This window comes from Gorilla gorilla, chromosome 1 (assembly GCF_029281585.2).
Source record: "Gorilla gorilla gorilla isolate KB3781 chromosome 1, NHGRI_mGorGor1-v2.1_pri, whole genome shotgun sequence".
NCBI lineage: Eukaryota > Metazoa > Chordata > Mammalia > Primates > Hominidae > Gorilla > Gorilla gorilla.
This window is the reverse complement of record NC_073224.2, coordinates 219,888,574-219,915,525: the sequence shown is the minus strand read 5'-3', so window position 1 is coordinate 219,915,525 and position 26,952 is coordinate 219,888,574. Positions and strand designations below refer to the sequence as shown.

The window sequence follows — 26,952 nt, the reverse complement described above, 5'->3', positions numbered from 1 at the left end:
AAGAGGTTTTGCCATATTGCCCAGGCTGGTCTCGATCTCCTGAGCTCAGGCAAAAACACTTCCTTTCTTGCACCACAAGATGTTCAAACTTATTATTATTATTTTATTATTATTTTTTGAGACAGAGTATCACTCTTTCGCCCAGGCCGGAGTGCAGTGGTGCCATCTGGGCTCACTGCAAGCTCTGCCTCCTGGGTTCACACCATTCTCCTGCCTCAGCCTCCTGAGTAGCTGGGACTACAGGTGCCCACCACCACACTCGGCTAATTTTTTGTATTTTTAGTACAGACGGGGTTTCACCATGTTAGCCAGGATGATCTCGATCTCCTGACCTCGTGATCCACCCACCTTGGCTTCCCAAAGAGCTGGGATTACAGGCGTGAGCCACTGTGCCTGGCCCCGATACCTCCAATTATTTTTTTGGAAAAAAGTTCAAAACCATATAGGTAATTATAACCTTCCCCCTTCCTTATTTATTATTTTATTTTTTATTTTTATTTTTTGAGATGGAGTCTCGTTCTGTCGCCCAGGCTGGAGTGCAGTGGCGCCATCTCGGCTCACTGCAAGCTCCGTCTCCCGGGTTCACGCCATTCTCCTGCCTCAGCCTCCAGAGTAGCTGGGACTACAGGCGCCTGCCACCATGCCTGGCTAATGTTTTGTATTTTTAGTAGAGGCGGAGTTTCACCATGTTAGCCAATCTCCTGACCTCATGATCTGCCCACCTCAGCCTCCAAAAGTGCTAGGATTACAGGCATGAGCCACCACGCCCAGCCTCCCCCTTCCTTATTTATAACTCCTTTCTCTGACAAGTTCATTTTTCTGACAATATATTTACTTATTTGTTCAATTATAGTACAATTGAAGTAGCTTCAGAATTATTAATCCATAACTCTGTGAGAAATAAATTTACTAACTACAGTACTGTATTTGTGTATAGTTACGTGTATCTTTAGCTTTTTGGTATACCATCAAAATACTGTTTTCTGAAGTTACATAGGTTATCTCTTTTCTTGCAGCCTACCTTAGGTGTGGTTATTATATTGATTTGTCATATAGTTATAAATTTATTTGTCATCATTTGTATTCCATTTTGGGTTCTACCTTTTTCCTGGTTGATTTTAACTATTTATTGCTTTTGAGGGTATGTGAAGCCTTCCCATGTGAAACAAGGTGAAAGCCATACTAAAAAGTATACTCAGAGGTGTTGCTTCTCACTCATGCCTACTATCTTCTCATTTTCCTCTTTTTCCCACCTCATTCTCTCCCCATGGCCCATAGGTAACTGTGTTAATTACCTATTGCTGCGTAATAAGTTATCACAAACTTAGCAGCTTAAAACAACATAGGTTTCTGGCTGGGTGCAGTGGCTCATGCCTGTAATCTCAGCACTTTGGCAGGCTGAGGCGGGTGGGTCACCTGAGGTCAGGAGTTCGAGACCAGCCTGACCAACATGGAGAAACCCTGTCTCTACTAAAAATACAAAATTAGCCGGGTGTGGTGGCACATGCCTGTAATCCCAGCTACTCGGGAGGCTGAGGCAGGAGAATCGCTTGGACCCAGGAGGCGGAGGTTGCCATGAGCCGAGATTGCGCCATTACACTCTAGCCTGGGCAACAAGAGTGAAACTCTGTCTCGAAAAACAAACAAACAAACAAACAAAAAACATAGGTTTCTTATCTCACAAGACTGCAAACAAGTTGTTTGGCTTGTGTTCCTATGTAAAGATCATACCCCTCTGCTTGGTCCGCCCCCATGCTCCTCCATGGCCTCAGCTCCTAGACTTCCTCTCCATAGGCAGTTACAACATGGCAGCTCCCTTCTTCAAGGCCACCAGGAGAATCACTCACTCCAATCTGCTAAGACTGAAATCTTCCATAATGTAGCCTCATCAAGGGTCTGACTACCCCACATCCTTTGCTGTATTCTGTTAGAAGCAATTCACAGGTTCTTGGGGAAAGGATTATACAAAGGTAAACTCACTGGAGGTCATTCTAGGGTATGTTTATCATAGTAGCCAATCTCATTCGTTTTTGGTTGATTCTTCCTGAATCTTTTGCATAAATGTGTAGGTATATGTTTATTTTCTTTTAGCCTCTGCTTTCTTACACAAAGGGTAGCATATCGTAGATCATTTTGTACTTTGCTATTTTTACCCAACAGTATATCTAGGAAATCACTTCATATAAGCAGATAGAGATCTTCTTTCTTTTAAAAAAAATATGTTTAATTTTTTTCCTCCTAACTCAGGGAAGTCTTTCCTGGTGGCTTCCCTGACAGGGTCAAAGCCCCTCTTGCATTTCTATAGTCCTCCATTGTGGGAATGTACTGTAATTTTCCCAACCATTCTCCGAGAATAGGCATTTAGGTTTTTTCTAGTGTTTCACAATTACAAATATTGATTCAGTCAGCAACCTGTGCATGTGTATTTTCATAACATTGGAGATGTACCTTCTGGACAGATTCCTAGAAGTAGGATTACTGGGTCAAAAGGTAAGTGCATGTGTAATTTTGTTAGGTAATGTCAAATTCTTCTACAGAATGGTTGAACTAGCTCACATTCTCACTACTAATGTTTGAGACTGTCTTTTCCTCCATGGCCTCAGCAACAGAATGCTCTGTTAGACTTTTCATTTTGCGTTCATTCTTCTTACAGTTTTAAAAATATCACTGTTCCTTCAATAAATATTTATTGAGGACCTACTCAATAATCCAGGCACTGCGTGGTAATGCCATGGTGGGCAAAACAGAAACAATTTCTTCCCTGAGAGCATTTTTTAATCTGGCAACAGAGACAGACATCAGTCAGATGATCACACACACACACACACACACACACACGCACAATTATAGAATGTCATGTGCTATGATCCATTGGGACAGCATGAGGCAGAGAGCCGTCAACTAGTCGGGGGATCAGAGAAGGTTTTCTAAGGAGATGGCACTTTACCAGAGGTCTGGAGGGAGTTTAGGAGTTATCTGGGTAAGCGGTTTCTGTGGCTTAGCTCACTCAACATTTATTCCAGCCTTCTGGCGTGTCTCTCAGTATTGCAGAGGCTAGAAGGCTAAACACTGCATTTCCTTCTCTCTTCCTCTCCTTATTTTAAAAGGCTTTTTGAAAGAGCAGTGACATTCAAAATAAACTTGATCTGAGAGTACAGAGAGTCCCCACATATTCCCTCTTCCCCAAACACACATCCTCCTTCACCATCAACATCCCCCACCATTGTGGTACCTCTGTTAGAATCAATGAGCTGATGTTGACACATCAAAGGAAGTCCATAGTTTATATTAGGGCTCATTCTTGGTATTATACACTCTATGGGTTTTAGCAAATGTAATGTGACATGTATCCACTCTTACAGTATGAGACAGAGTAGTTTCACTACCTTAAAAATTCTCTATGCTCTGCCTATTTATTCCTCCTTCCCCCAAACATCATCCTGACAACCAAGATCTTTTTACTGTCTCCATAGTTTAACCCTTTTCGAATGTCATGTAGTTGAATCATACAGTATGTAGCCTTCCAAATTGACTTCTTTCACTTAGTAATATACCTTTAAGTTTCCTCTATGTCTTTTGATGACTTGAGAGCTCATTTATTTTTATTATTGAGTAATATTACATTGTCGTGTGTACCACAGTTAATCCATTTACCTACTGAAGGACAACTTGGTTGCTTCCAAGTTTTAGCAATTATGAATAAAGCTGCTATAAAGATTTGAAACATTTCATGTGCAGGTCTTTGTGTGGAAATCAGTTTTCATCTTATTAGGGTAAATATCAAGGAGCACAATTGCTGGATCATACAACAAGAGTTTAATGTGTATTTTTGTAAGAAAATACCAAACTGTCTTCCAAACGGCTGTACCATTTTGCATTCCCTCCAACAATGAATGAGAGTTTCTATTACTCCACATCTTCACCAGCCATTTTGAAACCAGCCCAATTGTCCTGTAGAACTGATGTTTATGGGTTTCTTTGAATAAACATGGAAATTGACTCTCCCAGTCTTAAAACTTGAGAAAGTTACATTTGTCTTATCTGACTTCCTTTCTCAGGAAACCAACCAGCAAGCCTCTGAGATAGTATCAAGGAATTGAAACTTACCAGATAACTGCATCTGGACAATAAGACACCAGATCCCTTGCCTGTCATAATGGACTATGTTGCAGGAAGTCAGGGAACCCGAACATAGGGACCAACTGAAGCCATGGCAGAAGAACATAAATTGTGAAGACTTGATGGACATTTATTAGTTCCCCAAATTAATACTTTTGTAATTTCTTACACGTGTCTTTACTGCAATCTCTGAACATAAGTTGTGAAGATTTCATGGACACTTATCACTTCCCCAGTCAATACCCTTGTGATTTCCTATGCCTGTCTTTAATCTCTTAATTCCTTCATCTTCTTAAACTGAGGAGGATGTGTGTTGCCTTGGGACCCTGTGATGATTGCGTTAACTGAACAAAATGTTGGTAGAGCATGTGTGTTTGAACAATATGAAATCTGGGCACCTTGGGAAAAGAACAGGTTAACAGCAATGTTCAGGGAAAAAGAGAGATAACCTTAAACTCTGACTGCCAGTGAGCTGGGCAGAACAGAGCCATATTTCTCTTCTTTCAAATGCAAATGGGAGAAATATTGCTGAATTCTTTTTCTCAGCAAGGAACATCCCTGAGAAAGAGAATGCGTCCCTGAGGGTAGGCCTCTGAAATGGCCACTTTCAGGGGTGGCTATCTTTTATGGTTGTAGCTGTATGGATGAAATAAGCCTCAGTCTCCTGTAGCACTCCCAGGCTTATTAGGACGAGGAAATTCCCGCCTAGTAAGTTTTGGTCAGACCGGTTGTCTGCTCTCAAACCCTGTCTCCTGATGTTATCAATGACCATGCCCAAACTTCATGCCCAATACCCAAAACTTCATTAGCAATTTTAATTTCGACCCGTCCTGTGGTCCTGTGATCTCGTCCTGCCTCCATTTGCCTTGTGATATTCTATTACCTTGTGAAGCATGTGATCTCTGTGACCCACTCCCTCCCCTTTTGAAAATCACTAATAAAAACTTGCTGGTTTTGCAGCTTGTGGGGCATCAGAGAACCTGCCAACATGTGATGTCTCCCCTGGACACCCAGCTTTAAAATTTCTCTCTTTTGTACTCCGTCCCTTTATTTCTCAGACCAGCTGACACTTAGGGAAAATAGAAAAGAAACTACATGAAATATCGGGAGTGAATTTTGCCTGATATCTGGCTGAATTTCCCCCAATAGGCCTAACTGACTACCTGCTTCCTGTTGACCAACTCATCTACCTTATCCCTTCCTAACTGCTGTTTTCCTACACATGGATACATTTCTTCCCTGCTATATAACTTCCCAGTTTTAATTGATTGGGCAGGTGGATTTGAGACTGATCTCCCACTGTCTCAGCTGCAGCATCTCATCAAAGCCTTCTTCCCTGGCAGTACTCACTGTCTTGGTGATTGACTTTCTGTGCCGTAAGCAACAAGACCTAGACCAAACCCCTGACACTTCAGTAACAATTTTATATTGTCAGTATTTTGGACATTAGCCATTCTAATATGCGTGTGATGGTATCTCATGGTTTTAATTTGTAATTTTTTTTTTTTTTTTTTTTTTTTTTGAGATGGAGTCTAGCTCTGTCACCCAGGCTGGAGTGCTTTGGCACAATCTCAGTTCACTGCAACTTCTGCCTCCTGGGTTCAAGTGATTTTCCTGCCTCAGCCTCATGAGTAGCTGGGGTTACAGAAGTGCACCACCATACCCAGCTAATTTTTGTATTTTTAGTAGAGATGGGGTTTCACCATATTGGCCAGGCTGTTCTTGTACTCCTGACCTCAAGGGATCTGCCTGCCTCAGCATCCCAAAGGGCTGGGATTACAGGGGCGAGCCCCTACGCCCAGCCTTAATTTGTAATTCTAATGACGTATCATGTTCAGCATCTTTTCATGTGCTTATTTGCCATCTGTGTACCTTTTGTGAGATATCTGGTCATGTCTCTTGCCAGTTTTTTAATTGGATTGTTCTTTTTTAAAAATTTAGTTTAAGTTCTGGGATACATGTGCTGAACATGCAGGTTTATTGATAAGTATACATGTGTCATGGTGGTTTGCTGCACCTATCAACTTGTCATCTAGGTTTTAAGACCCACATACATTAGGTATTTGTCCTAATGCTCTCCCTCCCCTTTCCCCCCAACCCCCAAAAGGCCCTGGTGTGTGGTTGTGGGTTTGTCCTAAAAAGTTCTTATTATTTTGAGGTATGTTCCATCAACTCCTAGTTTATTGAGAGTTTTTAGCATGAAGGAGTGTTGAATTTTATCGAAGGCCTTTTCTGCACCTATTGAACTCATGTAGTTTTTGTCATTGGTTCTCTTTATGTGATGGATTACGTTTACTAATTTGTGTATGTTGAACCAGCCTTGCATCTCAGAGGTGAAGCTGACTTGATCGTGGTGGATAAGCTTTTTGGTATGCTGCTGGATTCGGTTTGCCAATATTTTATTGAGGATTTTTGCATTGATTTTCATCAGGGATATTGGCCTGAAATTTTCTTTTTTTGTTGTCTCTGCCAGGTTTTGGAATCAGGATTTTTTCTATTGTTTGGAATAGTTTCAGAAGGAATGGCACCAGCTCCTCTTTGTACCTCTGGTAGAATTTGGCTATGAATCCATTTCGTCCTGGGCTTTTATTTGGTTGGTAAGCTATTAATCACTGCCTCAATTTCAGAACTTGTTATTGGTCTATTCTGGGATTTGACTTCTTCCTGGTTTAGTCTTGGGAGGGAGTATGTGTCCAGGAATTTATCCATTTCTTCTAGATTTTCTAGTTTATTTGCATAGAGGTGTTTATAGCATTCTCTGGTGGTAGTTTGTATTTGTGTGGGATCAGTGGTGATATCCCCTTTATCATTTTTTACTGTATCTATTTGATTCTTCTCTCTTTTCCTCTTTATTAGTCGGGCTAGTGGTCTATTTTGTTAATCTTTTCAAAAAGCCAGCTCCTGGATTCATTGATTTTTTGAAAGGTTTTTTGTGTCTCTATCTCCTTAAGTTCTGCTGTGATCTTAGTTATTTCTTGCCTTCTGCTAGCTTTTGAATTTGTTTGCTATTGCTTCTCTAGTTCTTTTAATTGTAATATAAGGGTGCCAATTTTAGATCTTTCCTGCTTTCTGATGTGGGCATTTAGTGTTACAAATTTGCCTCTACACACTGCTTTAAATGTGTCCCAGAGATTCTGGTATGTTGTCTCTCTTTTCTCACTGGTTTCAAAGAACTTCGTTATTTCTGCTTTAATTTTGTTGGTTACCCAGTAGTCATTCAGGAGAAGGTTGTTCAGTTTCCATGTAGTTGTGCAGTTTTGACTGAGTTTCATAATCCTTAGTTCTAATTTGATTGCACTATGGTCTGAGAGGCTGACTGTTATGATTTCTATTCTTTTGCATCTGCTGAGGAGTGTTTTATTTCCAATTATGTGGTCGATTTTAGAATAAGTGCTATGTGGTACTGAGAAGAATGTATAGTCTCTTGATTTTTGGTGGAGGGTTCTGTAGATATCTATTAGGTCCTCTTGGTCCAGAGCTGCGTTCAAGTCCTGAATGTCCTTTTTAATTTTCTGTCTCATTGATCTGTCTAATATTGAGAGTGAGGTATTAAAGTCTTCCACAATTATTGTTTGGGAGTCTAAGTCTCTTTTTAGGTGTCTAAGAACTTGCTTTATGAATCTGGGTGCTCCTGTATTGGTTGCATATATATTTAGGATAGTTAGCTCTTCTTATTGAGTTGATCCCTTTACCATTATGTAATGCCTTTCTTTTTCTTCTTTGATCTTTGTTGGTTTAAAGTCTGTTTTATCAGAGACTAGGATTGCAATCCCTGCTGTTTTTTTTTTTTGTTTTTTTTTTTTGCTTTCCATTTGCTTGGTAAATATTCCTCCTTCCCTTTATTTTGAACCTATGTGTGTCTTTGCACCTGAGATGGGTCTCCTGAATACAGTGCACTGATGGATCTTGACTCTTTATCCAATTTGCCACTTTGTGTCTTTTAATTGGGACATTTAGCCCACTTACATTTAAGGTTAATATTGTTATGTGTGAATTTGATCCTGTCATCATGATGCCAGCTGGTTATTTTGCACATTAGTTGATGCACTTTCTTCATAGTGTCATTGGTCTTTATATTTTAGTGTGTTTTTGCAGTGGCTGGCACTGGTTGTTCCTTTCCATGTTTAGTGCTTCCTTAAGGAACTCTTGTAAGGCAGGCCTGGTGGTGACAAAATCTCTCAGCATTTGCTTGTCTGTAGAGGATTTTATTTCTCCTTTACTTATGAAAATTAGTTTGGCTGGATATCAAATCTGGGTTGAAAATTCTTTTCTTTAAGAATGTTGAATATTGGCCTCCACTCTTTTCTGGCTTGTAGGGTTTCTGCAGAGAGATCCCTTGTTAGTCTGATGGGCTTCCCTTTGTAGGTAACCTGACCTTTCTCTCTGGCTGCCCTTAATATATTTTCTTGTGTTTCAACCTTGGAGAATCTGACAATTATGTGTCTTGGGGTTGCTCTTCTTGAGGAGTATCTTAGTGATGTTCTTTGTATTTCCTGAATTTGAATGTTGGCCTGCCTTGCTAGGTTGGGGAAGTTCTCCTGGATAATATCCTGAAGTGTGTTTTCTAGCTTGGTTTTATTCTCCCCGTCACTTTAGGGACCCCAATCAATCGTAGGTTTGGTCTTTTCACATAGTCCCATATTTCTTGAAGGCTTTTTTCATTTTTTTTCATTCTTTTTTCTCTAATCTTGTCTTCACACCTTATTTTAGTAAGTTGATCTTCAATCTCTGATATCCTTTCTTCTGCTTGATTGATTCAGCTATTGATACTTGTGTATGCTTCACGAAGTTCTCGTGCTGTGTTTTCCAGTTCCATCAGGTGATTTATGTTCTTCTCTAAACTGGTTATTCTAGTTAGCAGTTTCTATAACATTCTGTCAAGGTTTTTAGCTTCCTTACATTGGGTTAGAACATGCTGCTTTAGCTCAGAAGAGTTTGTTATTACCCACCTTCTGAAGCCGACTTATGTCAATTCATCAAACTCATTCTCTGTCCAGTTGTGTGCCTTAGCTGGAAAGGAGTTGCAATCATTTGAAGGAGAAGAGGCATTCTGGTTTCTGGAATTTTCAGCATTTTTTACGCTGGTTTTTCTTCATCTTTGTGGATTTATCTACCTTTGATCTTTGAGGCTGATGACTTCTGGATGGGGTTTCTGTGTGGGGGTCCTTTTTGTTGATGTTGATGTTGATGTAATTGTTTTCTGTTTGTTAGTTTTATTTCTAACAGTCAGACCCCTCTTCTGCAGGTCTGCTGCAGTTTGCTGGAGGTCCACTCTAGACCCTATTTGCCTGGGTATCACCAGTGGAGGCTGCAGAAGAGCAAAGATTGCTGCATGCTCCTTCCTCTGGAAGCTTTGTCCCAGAGAGGTACTGGCCTGATGCCAGGCAGAGCTCTAGTGTATGAAGTGTCTTTCAACCCCTGTAGGGAGGTTTCTCCTAGTCAGAAGGCAGGAGGGTCAGGGACCCACTTGAGAAGACTGTCTGTCCCTTAGCAGAGCTTGAGTGCTGTGCTGGGAGAACCTTCCTTATAAGGGTCCACTGCTCTCTTCAGAGCTCACAAGCAGGAATGTTTAAGTCCACTGAAGCTGTGCCCACAGCTGCCCCTTCCCCTAGGTGCTCTGTTCCAGGGAGATGGGAGTTTTATCCATAAGCCCTTGACTGGGGTTGTTGCCTTTCTTTCAGAGATGCCCCGCCCAGTGAAGAGGAATCTAGAGAGGCAGTCTGGCCACAGCCACTTTGCTGCGCTGTGTTGAGTTCCACCCAGTCCAAACTTCCAGGCCTCCTTAACACTGTCTGGGGAAAACTGCCTACTCAAGCCTCAATAATGGCGGACGCCTCTCCCTGCACCAAGCTGGATCATTCCAGGTTGACTTCAAACAGCTGTGCTGGCAGTGAGAATTTCAAGCCAGTGGCTCTTAGCTTGCTGTGCTCTGTGGGAGTGGGACCCACTCAGTGAGACCACTTGGCTCCCTGGTTTCAGATCCCTTTCCAGGGCAGTGAATGGTTCTGTCTCACTGGGGTTCCAGGCACCACTAGGGTACCAAAAAAGCAAACAAACAAAAAAACTCCTACAGCTAGCTCGGTGTCTGCCTGAACAGCTGCCTAGTTTTGTGCTTGAAACCCAGGGCCCTGGTAGTATATGCACACGAGGGAATCTCCTGGTCTGTGGATTGCAAAAGCTATGGGAAAAGCATAGTATCTGGGCCAGGTAGCACAATTCCTCACAGCTTCCCTTGGCTGGGAAAAGGAGGCCCCTGGCTCCTTGCACTTCCTGGGTGAGGCAACTCCCCACCCTGCTTTTGCTCACCCTCTGTGGGCTGGAACCAATGAGATGAACAGGGTACCCCAGTTGGAAATGCAGAAATCAGTCCATTCCAAGATGGCCGAATAGGAATAGCTCCGGTCTGCAGCTCCAAGCGTGATCAATGCAGAAGATGGTGATTTCTGCATTTCCAACTGGGGTATCAAGTTCATCTCTTTGGGACTTGTTGGACAGTGGGCGCAGCCCATGGAGGGTGAGCCAAAGCAGGGTGGGGCATCACCTCACCCAGGAAGCACAAGGGGTCAGGGGATTTCCCTTTCCTAGCCAAGGGAAGCCATGACAGACTGTACCTGGAAAATTGGGACACCCCCACCCTAATACTGCAATTTTTCAATGATCTTAGCAAACGGCACACCAGGAGATTATATCCTGTATCTGGATCAGTGGGTCCCATGCTCATGGAGCCTTGCTGACTGCTAGCACAGCAGTCTGAGATAGACCTGCAAGGCAGCAGCCTGGCAGGGCAAGGGGTGTCCACCATTGCTGAGGCTTGACTAGGTAAACAAAGTGGCTGGGGAAGCTCAAACTGGGCAGAGCTCACTGCAGCTCTGCAAGGTCTGCTGCCTCTGTAGACCCCACCTCTGGGGGCAGGGCATAGCTGAACAAAAGGCAGCAGAAACTTCTGCAGACTTAAACGTCCCTGTCTGACAGCTCTTAAGAGAGCAGTGGTTCTCCCAGTCCAGTGTTTGAGCCCTGAGAACAGACAGACTGCCTCCTCAAGTGGGTCCCTGACCCGTGTGTAGCCTAACTGGAAGACACCTCCCAGTAGGGGCTGACTGACACCTCATACAGGCAGGTGCCCCTCTGGGACGAAGCTTCTAGAGGAAGGATCAGGCTGCAATATTTGCTGTTCTGCAGCCTCTGCTGGTGATACCCAGGCAAACAGGGTCTGGAGTGGACCTCTAGCAAACTCCAACAGACCTGCAGCTGAGAGACCTGTCTCTAAGAAGGAAAACTAACAAACAGAAAGGAATAGCATCAACATCAACAAAAAGGACATCCACACCAAAACCCCATCGGTAGGTCACCAGCATCAAAGACCAAAGTTAGATAAAACCACAAAGATGGGAGAAACCGGAGCAGACAAGCTGAAAATTCTAAAAACAAGAGTGCCTCTTCTCCTCCAAAGGATCACAGCTCCTTGCCAGGAATGGAACAAAGCTGGATGGAGTATGACTTTGATAAGCTGACAGAAGTAGGCTTCAGAAGGTCTGTAATAACAAACTTCTCTGAGTTAAAGGAGGTTGTTCAAACCCATTGCAAGGAAGCTAAAAACCTTGAAAAAAGATTAGACAAATGGCTAACTAGAATAAAGTGTAGAGAAGACCTGAAATGACCTGATGGAGCTGAAAACCATGGCATAAGAACTTGGTGACACGTGCACAAGCTTCAATACATGATTTGATCAAGTGGAAGAAAGGGTATCAGTGATTGAAGATCAAATTAATGAAATAAAGTGAGAAGAGAAATTTAAAGAAAAAAGAGTAAAAAGAAATGAACAAAGCCTCTAAGAAATATGGGACTATGTGTTGGGAACAAACCCCCCAAAATCTGGCCATATACTGGCCCCAAAACTGGCCATAAATAAAATCTCTGCAGCACTGTGACATGTTCATGATGGCCATAATGCCCACACTGGAAGGTTGTGGGTTTACCGGAATGAGGGCAAGGAATACCTGGCCCACCCAGGGTGGAAAACTGCTTAAAGGCATTCTTAAGCCACAAACAATAGCATGAGTGATCTGTGCCTTAAGGACATGCTCCTGCTGCAGTTAACTAGCCCAACTTATTCCTTTAATTCGGCCCATCCCTTTGTTTCCCATAAGGGATACTTTCAGTTAATTTAATATCTATAGAAAAAATGCTAATGACTGGCTTGCTGTTAATAAATACATGGGTAAATCTCTGTTCAAGACTCTCAGCTCTGAAGGCTGTGAGACCCCTGATTTCCCACTTCACACCTCTATATTTCTGTGTGTGTGTCTTTAATTCCTCTAGCGCCGCTGGGTTAGGGTCTCCCCGACTGAGCTGGTCTTGGCAAGTGGCGTCCATCATGGGGGCTCAAATCCAGGTTGAAGGGTCACCAGACCAATGGTTGGAGAATGTGGAACTAGCTGGAGGACACCCGAGTACTCTTAAAGCAGTCCCCGTGGTGAGTAAGAAGGGGAGCTCAGAAGCATCAGGGTAACAATGGGACAAGTGTGGGCTGTGATTCATTCCACCTTGGAACTTTTTCACACTGATGATGCAGAGGAAGGAGAGTATAATGAAGTAACAGTAGAGGTTACAGACCAGGTTTATTTGCCAGCTAGAGCTAAAGCGGCAAAGGAGGGAGAGGTTCATCCCTACCCTTGTGCACCCCTTCGTTATTTTGAAGAAAATGACCCTCCAGATCTTTCTTTTCCGGAGAACACTGGGCGAAAAGTAGTTGCCCCAGTGACTGTTTGAGCAGTGCCTCGAGTGATCGCTCTTAGTTCTATTCAGGCAGGAATTCAGCAAGCTAGATGAGAGGGTGATTTAGAGGCTTGGCAGTTCCCTGTTAGAATACACCCCCCAGATCAACAAGGAAATATTATAGCTACATTTGAGCCTTTTCCTTTTAAATTACTCAAAGAATTTAAGCAAGCTATTCATACTAAAAAAGAATGTAGAAATAATCAGCGAGTCAGGCTGCCAGATAGTGGAAAAAAGAAAACTGCTGAGTCTGAAATATGTCCAAAATATAAAAAAGGAAAACATTGGGCTAATCAGTGTCACTCTAAGTTTGATAAAGAAGGGAACCTGATTTCAGAAAAAATCATGAGGGGCCCATCCCGGGCCCCATTCTAAACTGGGGCATTTGCAGTGCAGGCCATTCTCTCACCCCCATACAATGTCTGTCCCCCGCCACAGCCAGTAGTGCCACAGTAGATTTATGCTGCACAAAATCTGTGAGACTTCTGCCTGGGGAACCCCCAGAAAAGGTCCCAAGAGGAGTCTGTGGACCCTTGCAGAGGGTATGATATGATCACTTCTAGGAAGTTCTAGTTTAAATTTAAGAGGGGTACAAATACATACAGGAGTCATTGATTCATATTACAATGGGGAAATTGAAATTGTTATATCTACTTCTGTTCCCTGGAAAGCAGAGCCAGGAGAGGACGTAGCACAACTCCTGATTGTGCCATATGTGGAAATGGGGAAAAGTGAAATTAAATGAACAGGAGGATTTGGAAGCACAAATAAACAAGGCAAAGTAGCTTACTGGGTGAATCAAATTACTGATAAACATCCTACTTGTGAAATAACTATTCAGGAAAAGAAATTTAAAGGTTTGGTAGATACAGGAGTGGACATTTCAATCATTTCTCTACAGCACTGGCCATCTGCATGGCCAATTCAACCCACTCAATTTAATATAGTTGGAGTTGGTAAAGTCCCTGAAGTATATCAAAGTAGTTATATTTTGCATTGTGAAGGGCCTGATGGACAACATGGGACTATTCAACCAATTATAACTTCTGTACCTATAAATTTATGGGGAAGAGATTTATTACAGCAATGGGGAGCAAAAGTTCTAATTCCAGAACAATTATATAGCCCTCAAAGTCAACATATAATGCATGAAATGTGGTATGTCCCTGGTATGGGACTAGAAAAAAATTTGCAAGATTTGAAAGAACCACTTCAAACAGAAAGACACAGTTCTTGCCAAAGATTAGGATATCATTTTTGATGGCGGCCATTGTTAAGCTTCCAGAATCTATACCTTTAAAATGGTTAACAGATAAGCCAATTTGGGTAGAACAATGGCTGCTAAGTAAAGAGAAACTGGAGGCTTTAGAGAAATTAGTTACTGAACAATTAGAAAATGGGCACATAGCTCCAACATTTTCACCTTGGAATTCTCCAGTTTTCCTAATTAAGAAAAAATCAGGTAAATGGAGAATGTTAACTGGCTTAAGAGTTATCAACTGAGTTATACAACCTATGGGAGCATTACAGCCAGGATTGCCTTCTCCTGCTATAATTCCAAAAAATTGACTTTAATAGTCATAGATTTAAAAGACTGTTTCTTTACTATCCCTTTAGCTGAGCAAGACTACGAACGGTTTGCATTTACAATTTCTGCAGTAAACAACCTGAAGCCTGCTAAGCATTATCATTGGAATGTGTTGCCACACAGCATGTTAAACAGTCCAACTATTTGCCAGACCTATGTAGGGCAAGCCATTGAACCTCCTAGTAAAAAATTTTCACAGTGTTACATTATTCATTTTATGGGTGATATACTTTGTGCTGCCCCCACTCGAGAAATATTACTCCAATCTTAGATCGCTTGCAAAATTTGATTCCTTGTGCTGGCTTAGTTATATTTCCTGACAAAATTCATACTACTCCTCCTTACTCCTACTTGGGGACCTTAGTAAATGACACTACCACTGTGCCACAGAAAGCAACCATACATAGGGATCAATTAAAAACATTAAATGACTTTTCAAAAATTACTAGGGGACATTAATTGGATATGACCTGCTCCAGGCATTCCTACCTATGCCCTGAGTAATCCGTTTTCTATCGTTAGAGGAAATCCCAGTCTCACTAGCCCTCGGCAATTAACAAAGGAGGCTGAGGCAGAGTTACAACTAATTGAGAAGCAAGTCCATAAAGCTCAAATAAATAGAATAGATCCAGAGAAGACTCTAGATTTGCTGATTTTTTCAACTCAGCATTCACCTACTGGTGTTATTGTACAAGAACAGGACTTAGTATACTGAGTGGCTTTTTCTTCCACATGCTAATTCACGGACTCTAACTCCATATTTAGATCAAATCACTAATATGATAGGGATTGGGAGAACTCAGATTGTTAAATTACATGGATATGATCCTGGAAAAATTATTGTCCCTCTCAAGAAGACACAAATACAGCAAGCTTTTATAAATAGTCTTACTTGGCAAACCCATTTAGCTGATTATTCTTGATAATCATTTTCCTAAAATGAAACTGTTTCAGTTTTTGAAATTAACTAATTGGATTCTCCCTAAAATAACTAAATTTAAACCAATTGAAGGTGCCAAGAATATTTTTACAGATGGGTCTAGTAATGGTGAAGCTTCTTATTTTGGCTCAAAAAAGTAAAGTTTTCCAGACACCTTATACTTCAGCTCAAAAAGCAGAGCTTGTAGCTGTAACTGAAGTATTGACTTCTTCTGATATGCCTACTAATGTGATTTCTGATTCTTCATATGTGGTTCATTCCACACAGTTAATTGAAAATGCTCAGTTATGATTCATACAGATGAACAACTGATGACTTTTTTTACCCAATTGCAAACAGCAGTTAGAAGTAGAATGCATCCTTTTTACATCACTGACATTAGGGCTCATGTACCTCTTCCAGGATCTTTGACTGAAGGAAGTTAAATGGCTGATTGCCTAGTCGCTAATGCAATATCTAATGCTAGACACTTTCACAATTTAACCCATGTTAATGCCTCTGGTCTCAAACGCAGATACGGCATTACCTGGAAAGAAGATAAAGCTATTATCCAGTGATGCCCAACTTGCCAAACGGTACATTCCTCATCTTTTACAGGGAGAGTTAATCCTTGAGGATTGGAACCTAACTCCCTTTGGCAAGTGGATGTCACACATATTCCCTCATTTGGGAGACTAGCTTATGTACATGTATGTGTGGACACCTTTTCTCATTTTGTCTGGGCTACATGCCAATCAGGAGAGTCTTCTGCCTGTGTTAAACGTCACCTTTTGCAGAGTTTTGAGGTGATGGGCATTCCAGGCTCTATTAAAACAGATAATGCCCCAGGCTATACTAGCCAAGCTCTAGCTACATTTTTATCTATGTGGAATATTAAACACATTACTGGTATCCCATACAATTCTCAAGGACAAGCCATAGTGGAAAGAATGAATCTTTCCCTAAAACAGCAGTTGCAAAAGCAGAAAGTGGGAAACAGAGAGCATGGAACCCCACAGATGCAACTGAATCTAGCATTATTAACTTTAAATTTTTTGAGTCTGCCCAAAGGCCAGATGTTATCAGCAGCTGAACAGCATCTACAGAAACCAGCTGCAAAGATGGAAGCAGAACAACTGATTTGGTGGAGAGATCCAATAACAAAAAGTTGGGAAATAGGTAAAATAATAACTTGGGGGAGAGGTTATGCTTGTGTTTCTCCAAGCCAAAATCAACAGCCAATTTGGATACTATCAAGACACCTGAAACCTTATCATGAGCCAGATTCCAGGAGGATCCTGAGGACCCTCTGGTTGCAGCCATGTTGAGACTGATGCTGAGGAGGACCCCAACTATCATGAGCAACACCTGTTGAACACAGCCACTTACCTGGGGGCAGATCAAGAAGCTGTCACAGATGGTGGAAGAAAACCTGAGGAAAGCAGGATAACCAGTCGCAACGAGTAATTTAATGGTAGCTATGATAGCAGTTGTCACCACTGCCATGAGTATTCCTTCAACAAGGGCTGACACAGAGAACCATTATACTTATTGGGCATATTTATCAATCCTGGCTGGTAATAATGCCTGGATATAATCACTGTATGACACAGTTACACATGCTTTCTGGTCTCAGTATTTAACATAATAAATCTGCTCCTATAATTGAGGCATACCACCCTCAAAAACCTATTAGTAAACAAAATTGAACCTGGCCGGAAATAATGAAGGTACTTGTTTAGGAATATTGCATTGCAGAACAGGCACAGGTGCTGCGCAAAGATTCCTATGGAATCATTATTAATTGGTCCCCTAAGGGGATGTTCAGCTTGAATTGCACCTCCAAGTCTGCATGCCATGGCCACACTATGTTCAGCTGATCTGAACAAAATGGTCAGATGGTAGAAATGATAAGAAGTACGGCAAGAGTTCCTATTACCTGGAACCATGGTGGTATAGTGGCACCTCTACCACAAATGATATGGCCCACTGTAGGAGCTAAACAGAAGGATTTGTGGAAATTATTAATAGTTCCTAATAAGACCAAATTTGGGAAAGAATAAAAAAGCATATAGAAAGACACTCTACAAACTTGTCTTTGGATACTGCAAAATTAAAAGAACAAATATTTAAAGCATCCCAGCAACACCTGACCTTAATGCCAGGAACTGGAGTGCCTAAAGGAGCTGAAGACAAATTAGCAGCTAGTAATCCATTAAAATGGATAAAAACACTTGGAAGCTCTGTAATTTCAGTGATGATTGTGCTTTTGTATAGTCTGCAGATGTGGATACTGACTCCTGTGAGAAGTAGCTCACGGTGACAAAGCTGCCTTTGCTTTTATTGATTTGCAAATCAAAGAAGGGGGACATGATGGGAACAAACCCCCAAAATCTGGCCATATACTGGCTCCAAAACTGGCCATAAATAAAATATCTGCACCACTGTGACATGTTCATCATGGCCATAATGCCCACACTGGAAGATTGTGGGTTTACCGGAATGAGGGCAAGGAACACCTGGCCTGCCCAGGGTGGAAAACTGCTTAAAGGCATTCTTAAGCCACAAACAATAGCATGAGCAATCTGTGCCTTAAGGACATGCTCCTGCTGCAGTTAACTAGCCCAACCTATTCCTTTAATTCGGCCCATCCCTTCGTTTCCCATAAGGGATACTTTTAGTTAGTTTAATATCTATAGAAATAATACTAATAACTGGCTTGCTGTTAATAAATACGTTGATAAATCTCTGTTTGAGGCTCTCAGCTCTGAAGGCTGTGAGACCCCTGATTTCCCACTTCATATCTCTATATTTCTATGTGTGTGTCTTTAATTCCTCTAGTGCCACTGGGTTAATGTCTCTCTGACCGAGCTGGTCTCACCATTATGTGAAAAGACCAGCTCTACATTTGATTGGTGTACCTGAAAGTGACGGGGAGAATGGAACCAAGTTGGAAAACACTCTTCAGGATATTATACAGGAGAACTTCTCCAACCTAGCAAGGCAGGCCAACATTCAAATTCAGGAAATACAGAGAACAACACTAAGATACTCCTCGAGAAGAACAACCCCAAGACACATAATTGTGAGATTCACCAAGGTTGAAATGAAGGAAAAATTGTTAAGAGTAGCCAGAGAGAAAGGTCAGGTTACCCACAAAGGGAAGCCCATCAGACTAACAGCAGATCTCTCAGCAGAAACTCTACAAGCCAGGAGAGAGTGTGGGCTAATATTCCACATTCTTTAAAGAAAAGAATTTTCAACCCAGATTTGATATCCAGCCAAACTAAGTTTCATAAGTGAAGGAGAAATAAAATCCTTTACAGACAAGCAAATGCTGAGAGATTTTGTCACCACCAGGCCTGCCTTACAAGAGCTCCTGAAGGAAGCACTAAACATGGAAAGGAACAACCGGTACCAGCCACTGCAAAAACATGCCAAATTGTAAAGACCATCAACGCTAGGAAGAAACTGCATCAACTAATGGGCAAAATAACCAGCTAACGTCATGATGACAGGATCAAATTCACACATAACAATATTAACCTTAAATATAAATGGGCTAAATGCCCCAATTAAAAGACACAGACTGGCAAATTGAATAAACAGTGAAGACCCATCAGTGTGCTGTATTCAGAAGACCCAACTCACCTGCAGAGACACACATAGGTGCAAAATAAAGGGAAGGAGGAATATTTACCAAGCAAATGGAAAGCAAAAAAAGCAGGGATTGCAATCCTAGTCTCTGATAAAACAGACTTTAAACCAACAAAAATCAAAAGAGACAAAGAAGGCCATTACATGATGGTCAATGGATCAATTCAACAAGAAGAGCCAACTATCCTAAATATATATGCACCCAATACAGGAGCACCCAGATTCATAGAGCAAGTTCTTAGACACATACAAAGAGACTTAGACTCCTACACAATAATAATGGGAGACTTTAACACCCCACAGTCAATATAAGATAGATCAACAAGACAGAGGGTTAACAAGAATATCCAGGGCTTGAACTCAGCTCTGCACCAAGCAGACCTAATAGACATCCACAGAGCTCTCCATCTCAAATCAACAGAATATACATTCTTCTCAGCATCACATCGCACTTATCCCAAAATTGACCACATAGTTGGAAGTAAAGCACTTCTTAGCAAATGTAAAAGAACGGAAGTCACAACCGTCTCTCAGACCACAGTGCAATCAAATTAGAACTCAGGATTAAGAAATTCACTAAAAACTGCACAACTACATGGAAACTGAACAACCTGCTCCTAATGACTACTGGATAAATAACGAACGCAGAAATAAAGATGTTCTTTGAAACCAATGAGAACAAAGACACAACTTACCAGAATCTCTGTGACACATTTAAAGCAGTGTATAGAGGAAAATTTAAGCACTAAATGCCCACAAGAGAAAGCAGGAAAGATCTAAAATTGACACCCTAACCTCACAATTAAAAGAACTACAGAAGAAATAGCAAGCAAATTCAAAAGCTAGCAGAAGGCAAGAAATAACTAAGATCAGAGCAGAACTGAAGGAGATAGAGACACAAAATCCCTTTAAAAAAACAATGAATCCAGGAACTGGTTTTTTGAAAAGATCAACAAAATTGATAGCCTGCTAGCAAGAATAATAAAGAAGAAAAGAGAGAAGAATCAAATAGACACAATAAGAAATGATAAAGGGATATCACCACTGATCCCACAGAAATACAAACTACCACCAGAAAATACTATAAGCACCTCTATGCAAATAAACTAGAAAATCTAGAAGAAATGGATAAATTCCTGGACACATACACCCTTCCAAGACTAATCCAGGAGGAAGTTGAATCTCTGAATAGACCAATAACAGGCTCTGAAATTGAGGCAATAATGAATAGCCTACCAACCAAAAAAAGTCCAGGACCAGACAGATTCACAGCCAAATTCTACCAGAGGTATGAAGAGGAGCTGGTACCATTCCTTCTGAAGCAACTCCAGTCAATAGAAAAAGAGGCAATCCTCCCTAATGCATTTTATGAGGCCAGCGTCATCCTGATACCAAAGCGTGGCAGAGACACAACCAAAAAAGAGAATTTTAGACCAATGTCCCTAATGAACATTGATGCAAAAATCCTTAATAAAATACTGGCAAACAAATCCAGCAGCACATCTAAAAGCTTATCCACCATGATCAAGTTGGCTTCATGCCTGGGATACAAGGCTGGTTCAACATACACAAATCAATAAACATAATCCATCACATAAACAGAACCAATGACAGAAACCACATGAGTATATCAATAGATGCAGAAAAGGCCTTTGACAAAATTCAACAGCACTTCATGCTAAAAGCTCTCAATAAACTAGGTATTGATGGCACGTATCTTAAAATAATAAGAGCTATTTATGACAAACTCACACCCAATATCTTACTGAATGGGCAAAAACTGGAAGCATTCACTTTGAAAACTGGCATGAGATAGGGATGCCCTCTCTCACCACTCCTATTCAACATAGTGTTGGATGTTCTGGCCAGGGCAATCAGGCAAGAGAAAGAAATAAAGGGTATTCAATTAGGAAAATAGGAAGTCAAATTGACCCTGTTTGCAGATGACATGATTGTATATTTAGAAAACCGCATCGTCTCAGCCCCAAATCTCCTTAAGCTGATAAACAACTTCAGCAAAGTCTCAGGATACAAAATCAATGTGCAAAAATCACAAGCATTCCTATATACAAATAATAGACAAATAGAGAGCCAAATCATGAGTGAACTCTTATTCACAATTGCTACAAAGAGAATAAAATACCCAGGAATCCAACTTACAAGGGATGTGAAGGACCTCTTCAAGGAGAACTACAAACCACTGCTCAACGAAATAAAAGAGGACACAAATAAATGGAAGAACATTCCATGATCATGGATAGGAATAATGAATATCATGAAAATGGCCATAATGCCCAAGGTAATTTATAGATTCAATGCCATCCCCATCAAGCTATCAATGACTTTCTTCACAGAATTGGAAAAAAATACTTTAAAGTTTATATGGAATCAAAAAAGAGCCTGCACTGCCAAAACAATCCTAAGCAAAAAGAACAAAGCTGGAGGCATCAGGCTACCTGACTTCAAACTATACTACAGGCTACAGTAACAAAAACAGCATGGTACTGGTACCAAAACTGAGAGATAGACCAATGGAACAGAACAGAGGCCTCAGAAATAACACCACACATCTCAAAAAAAAAAAAAAAAAGTCAGGAAACAACAGATGCTGGAGAGGATGTGGAGAAATAGGAATATTTTACACTGTTGGTGGCAGTGTAAACTAGTTCAACCATTATGGAAGACAGTATGGTGATTCCTCAAGGATTTAGAACTAGAAATACCATTTGACCCAGTGATCCTATTACTGGGTATATACCCAAAGGATTATAAATCATGCTATTATAAAGACACATGCACATGTATGTTTATTGCAGCACTATTCACAATAGCAAAAACTTGGAACCAACCCAAATGTCCATCAATGATAGACTGGATTAAGAAAATGTGGCACATATACACCATGGAATACTATGAAGCCATAAAAAAGGATGAATTCATGTCCTTTGCAGGGACATGGATGAAGCTGGAAACCATCATTCTGAGCAAACTATCACAAGGACAGAAAAACAAACACCGCATGTTCTCACTCATAGGTGGGAATTGAACAATGAGAACTCTTGGACACAGGGTGGGGAACATCACACATGGGGGCTTGTCATGGGTTGGGGGGCAGGAGGAGGGATAGCATTAGGAGAAATACCTAATGTAAATGATGAGTTAATGGGTGCAGCAAACCAACATGGCACATGTATACCTAAGTAACAAACCTGCAGAATAGGCACATGTACCCTAGAACTTAAAGTATAACTAAAAAAAAAAAAAGGAAATACAGAAATCACCCATCTTCTGTGTTGGTCTCACTGGGAGCTGCAGACCAGAGCTATTCTTATTCAGCCATCTTGCCAGATCTCCTGTTCTTTTTTTAATTATTGAGTTTTAAGAATTCTTTGTGTATTTTGGAGAATAGTTCTTTATCATATATGTCTTTTACAACAAGTAGCTTCCTCCCTCATCTCTTTACTCTTTTCCACATAATTCTATTTATTTCCTTCTTGGCAGTTATCTCAATCTTGAGTACCTATTTATTTAGGTGTTTTATTTTTTGGGTTAACTAAAAGAAGGATGAGAAGTGGAGATCTGTAGGCTTCTTAGGTAGGGGAGATTTAAGACTTTCCTTGTTTTCTCCATTCCTCTACTTGTCTTCCCCCTGAGAGATGATGTGTGAGTTCTGATCCTCTGGAAGCAGATGTCAAGATGTAGTTGGAAATGTGAGACATGTATGGGGCAAAATAGCCATGAAAGTTAATGGGGGCAATTGAGAACAGAGTAGGGAGAGAGAGTAAGGTGAAGCAGGGCAGGTGAACCCCAAAATTGGGGCTTAGCCTGGGAGGGTTCTTGGCTTCACCCAGGAAGGAATTCAAGGCTGAGTTGGTGGTGTTAGCAACTTTTATTCAAACAACAGTATGCAGCAGCAGCAGAGGTACTGCTTCTTGAAGATCAGGGCTACTCCATAGGCAGTGTGCCCAGAGTAGCAGCTCAGAGGCAGTTCTGTAGTCATAGTTACACCCACTTTTAACCACATGTAAATTAAGGGATGGATTATGCAGCAATTTCTGGGAAAATGTTGGTAACTTCTGGGTCATCAGGTTGCCATGGAAAGGAGCGATAACGTCCAGGTGTTGCCATGGCAATGGTAAACTGACACAGCACACTGGTGGATGTGTCTAATGGGAAGCTGTTTCTGATAAAGAATGGCTGGGTTCCCAGCTAAACCCCACCCTCAAGCTTGGAACCTTGGCCCCAAGTGAAAATAGTGGACACTTAGCCCAGCCTGAAGGGTCAGCTGTTTTCACTTAGGGCCAAGGTTCCAAGCTTGAGGGCGGGGTTTAGCTGGGAGCTCAGCAGTTCTATATCACTTCTACCCTGATACTGTTTTAGTTCTCAGTTTGGTCTGGTGTCCAAGCCCCATCTCTGGAGTCAAGTCCCACCTCCTACCTCAAAAGAAGAGAGAAAAGGAAGGAACATTTGGTAGGAAGAAGCTCAAACTGTGGCACAGCTCTGAGAATGTCTCAGCAATCTGATGAGGAGTTCTCAGGTGAACTATGCCCATTAGAGGAGTCCTGCACTCGGAAACAATTACCTGGCTCTAGTCCCCTGTCATCACCATCATGGGAAGAGCACTGGAGAACATGGCTTTGTCATGAATACTGCGGCAGATCCCAAAGGAACATGGGCTTGGGGCTGTCCACTAAGCACACTCCTTGAACAGGTTCTAATTTGAGGGGAGAGCTGATTGGTGCTGTCCAAGGTTGTTACAGGAAGGGTTACTCTGGATTGGTTGGACTTAAGGACACAGAACCTTTTTTTTTTTTTTTCTGTTGGATGGGTCGTTGAGCATTAAAAGGTTAAGCATAGAAGGTAAAGCAACCAGAACTCTCACACCTTGCTGGTGGGAATGTAAAATGGGACAAGCACTTTGGAAAGAAATTTGACCTGCTTTGTAACATTAAACATAAGCTTATCTGTTGAGCAAACATTTCCAGTCCTAGGTATTTATTTAAGAGAAATAAAAACTTAATTTTCACACAGATACTTATAAAAGAATACTCATCACAATTTATTCAAAGTACCCCAGTACTGGAAATAGCAAAAATGTCCATTATCAGGAGAATGCATAAACAAATTATAGCATGTGCATGCTATAGAAACCTACTCAGCAATAAAGAAGAACAAATTACTGATATATAGCAAGTTTGCCAAAGGGATACACCCAGGTAATCCTCATCTGATCACAATGTAGAGCATTAGACAAAGTTTCTTTGTGTCCCTTCCCAGTCAATTCCTTTCTCTGGATATATTAGCTTGCTTGGGCTGTGTTTCGTAAATACCAATTCTTCATAATTTGGTCTTGAGGGCCCCACCTCTTAATACCTTTGCATTGGGGATTAAGTTTCAACATGAATTTTCAAGGAGACACAAATATTCAAACTATAGCACTCTGCCTCTGCTTGCCAACAGTTTATATCTTTCTCACATACAAAATACATTTATTCCACCCTAGTAACCCCAAAAATCTTAAGTCATTCCAGCATCAACTTCAGAGTCTAAGTTGAAATCTCATCTAACTATCATCTAAACCAAGGAGGATAATTGCAAATTCTCCTCCTTGATTTTGATGACATTTAGATGACGATATTCAGATGTGAGCCTGTTGAGCCACCTCTTTTGATGGTGGCTATAAATATAGCCTGACCAGGAAAGCAGTTAGGTTCAGGTGTGTCGGTCAGGTGAGACACAAAGGAGGCAGCACAACAAAGCACATGGAATAACAGAAGCAGTTTTGTTACTTACATGTCCCAGAGAGAAGAGGACAACATGCCTCATAGGGCCAACAGGAAGGGGGATGCAGAACATGCATGTTTTTCTCAGCCAGTGTGTAGAAAGCAAGAGAGAGAGAGAGAGAGTGAGGGACCTGTAGGTCAAAGCCTTTACTGGGGTCCAATGCATTACCCAAGCACATTCCTGTGGGGAGTTCTCTCTGGTGGGTTTAGAGCAAGTAGGCCAAGTTCCATGGGGTCATGCTGTGGCTGAGAGGTGGTCTTTGTGGCATATCTGAGCAGTGCTTGAAGGGTGTAGGGAACAAGAGGAGTGAGCCAAGTATGTTGTACCTAGCTGTCCCATAAGGAGGTTGGGGAGGTGGTCACCAGAGGCAGAGGTTTAAGGCAGATATCTGGACTCACCATTGAGGAACTAGGATGAAATACAGAGGCAGAAACTGTCAACGGTGACCGCACCCTGCTTCTGGTATGAGAAAGTTCAGCTTATATTAAAATGGATGCCAAGGAAATATAAAATTATGAGAATTTACTACAGGCTGCCATAGACAAGTACCACAAAGGCCGGGTGTGGTGGCTTATGCATGTAATCCCAGAACTTTGGGAGGCCAAGGCAGGTGGATCACGAGGTCAGGAGTTCAAGACCAGCCTGACCAACGTGGTCTCTACTAAAAACACAAAAATTAGACAGGCATGGTGGCACATGCCTGTAATCTCAGCTACTCAGGAGGCTGAGGCAGGAGAATCGCTTGAACCCAGGAGGCAGAGGTTGCAGTGAGCTGAGATCGAGCCACTGTACTCCAGCCTGGGTGACAGAGTGAGACTCCATCTCAAAAACAAAACAAAACAAAACAAAAAGAAAAACAACAACAAAAGAAACAAAACAAAACAGTACCACAGACTGGGGGTCTTAACAGAAATTTTTTCACTGTGGGTCAGGCACGATGGCTCATGCCTGTAATCCTAGGACTTTGGGAGGCCGACATGGGGGGATCACGAGGTGAAGAGATTGAGACCATCCTGGCCAACATGGTGAAACCCTGTCTCTACTAAAAACACAAAAATTAGCTGGGCGTGGTGGTGCATGCCTGCAGTCCCAGCTGCCCAGGAGGCTGAAGCAGGAGAATTGCTTGGACCCAGGAGGCAGAGGTTGCAGTGAGCCGAGATCACGCCACTGAACTCCAGCCTGGCAACAGAGTGAGACTCCGTCTCAAAAAAATAAAAATAAAAAAATAAAAAGGAAGAAAGAAATTTATTCACTGTGGAAAATAGAAACAGTCTAGATGTCCGGTCTGAGATCAAGACATTGGCAGGGTATTTCTTCTGAGGCCTCTCTCTTGGCTTGCACATGTCTGTCTTTGCCCTATGTCCTCACATGGTCATCCCTCTGTATATGTCTGTTTCCTAATCTCCTCTTCCTATGAAAACACCAGTCATTGGATTAGGGCCCACCCTCATTACCTTATTTTAACTTAATAGCCCCTTTAAAAGCACTGTTTCTAAACACAGTCACTTTCTGAGGTACTGGGGTTAGGACATCAACATAGGAATTTTGGAGAGACAAAATTATACATTGGGAAAAGCACTGATAGAATCATTTTCACCTTAGCCTACTTTAGAAATTCCCATAAATGGAATCATGTATTGTGTGTACTCTTTTATGTTTGGCTTCTTCCATTCAATATAATAATGCTGAAGCTCATTCATGTTGTTTCCTTGGCTGTGCAGAAGCTTCTTTCTTTGATGGAATCCTATTTGTCTACTACTTTTGGTTTTGTTGTCTGTGCTTTTGGGTTCATATCTAAAAAATTGTTGGCCACCTATGTCATGGAGCTTTCCCACTATGTTTTCTTCTAGTAGTTTTAAATTTTTCAGGTCTTACATTTAAGACTTCAATCCATTTTGAGTTGATTTTTGTATATGGTGTGAGATAAGGGTCTAATTTGATTCTTCTGCATGTGGATATCTAGTCCCAACATCATTTATGAAGACATTGTTTTTTCCCCATTGTGCATTTGTCTTAGTCCATTTCAGCTGCTACAATAAAATACCAGCAACCGGGTAATTTATAAACAACAGAAATTTATTTCTCACTTACGAATGCTAAGTTCAAGATC

General features: G+C 41.4%; 1 protein-coding gene across 1 annotated transcript in view; it reads right to left on the bottom strand.

Moving 5' to 3' along the window:
- PLA2G2A (phospholipase A2 group IIA) overlaps positions 1–23,732 on the bottom strand; it is a 33,790-nt gene extending 10,058 nt beyond the window's left edge. Inside the window, exons 1-2 of the mRNA XM_063706321.1 lie at positions 23,641–23,732; positions 16,791–16,833 (exon numbers count right to left, since the gene is read on the bottom strand). The gene's annotated coding sequence lies outside the window, so the exon portion shown is untranslated. The remainder of the gene's footprint in view (positions 1–16,790; positions 16,834–23,640) is intronic.
- Between the last annotated feature and the right edge of the window lie 3,220 nt (positions 23,733–26,952).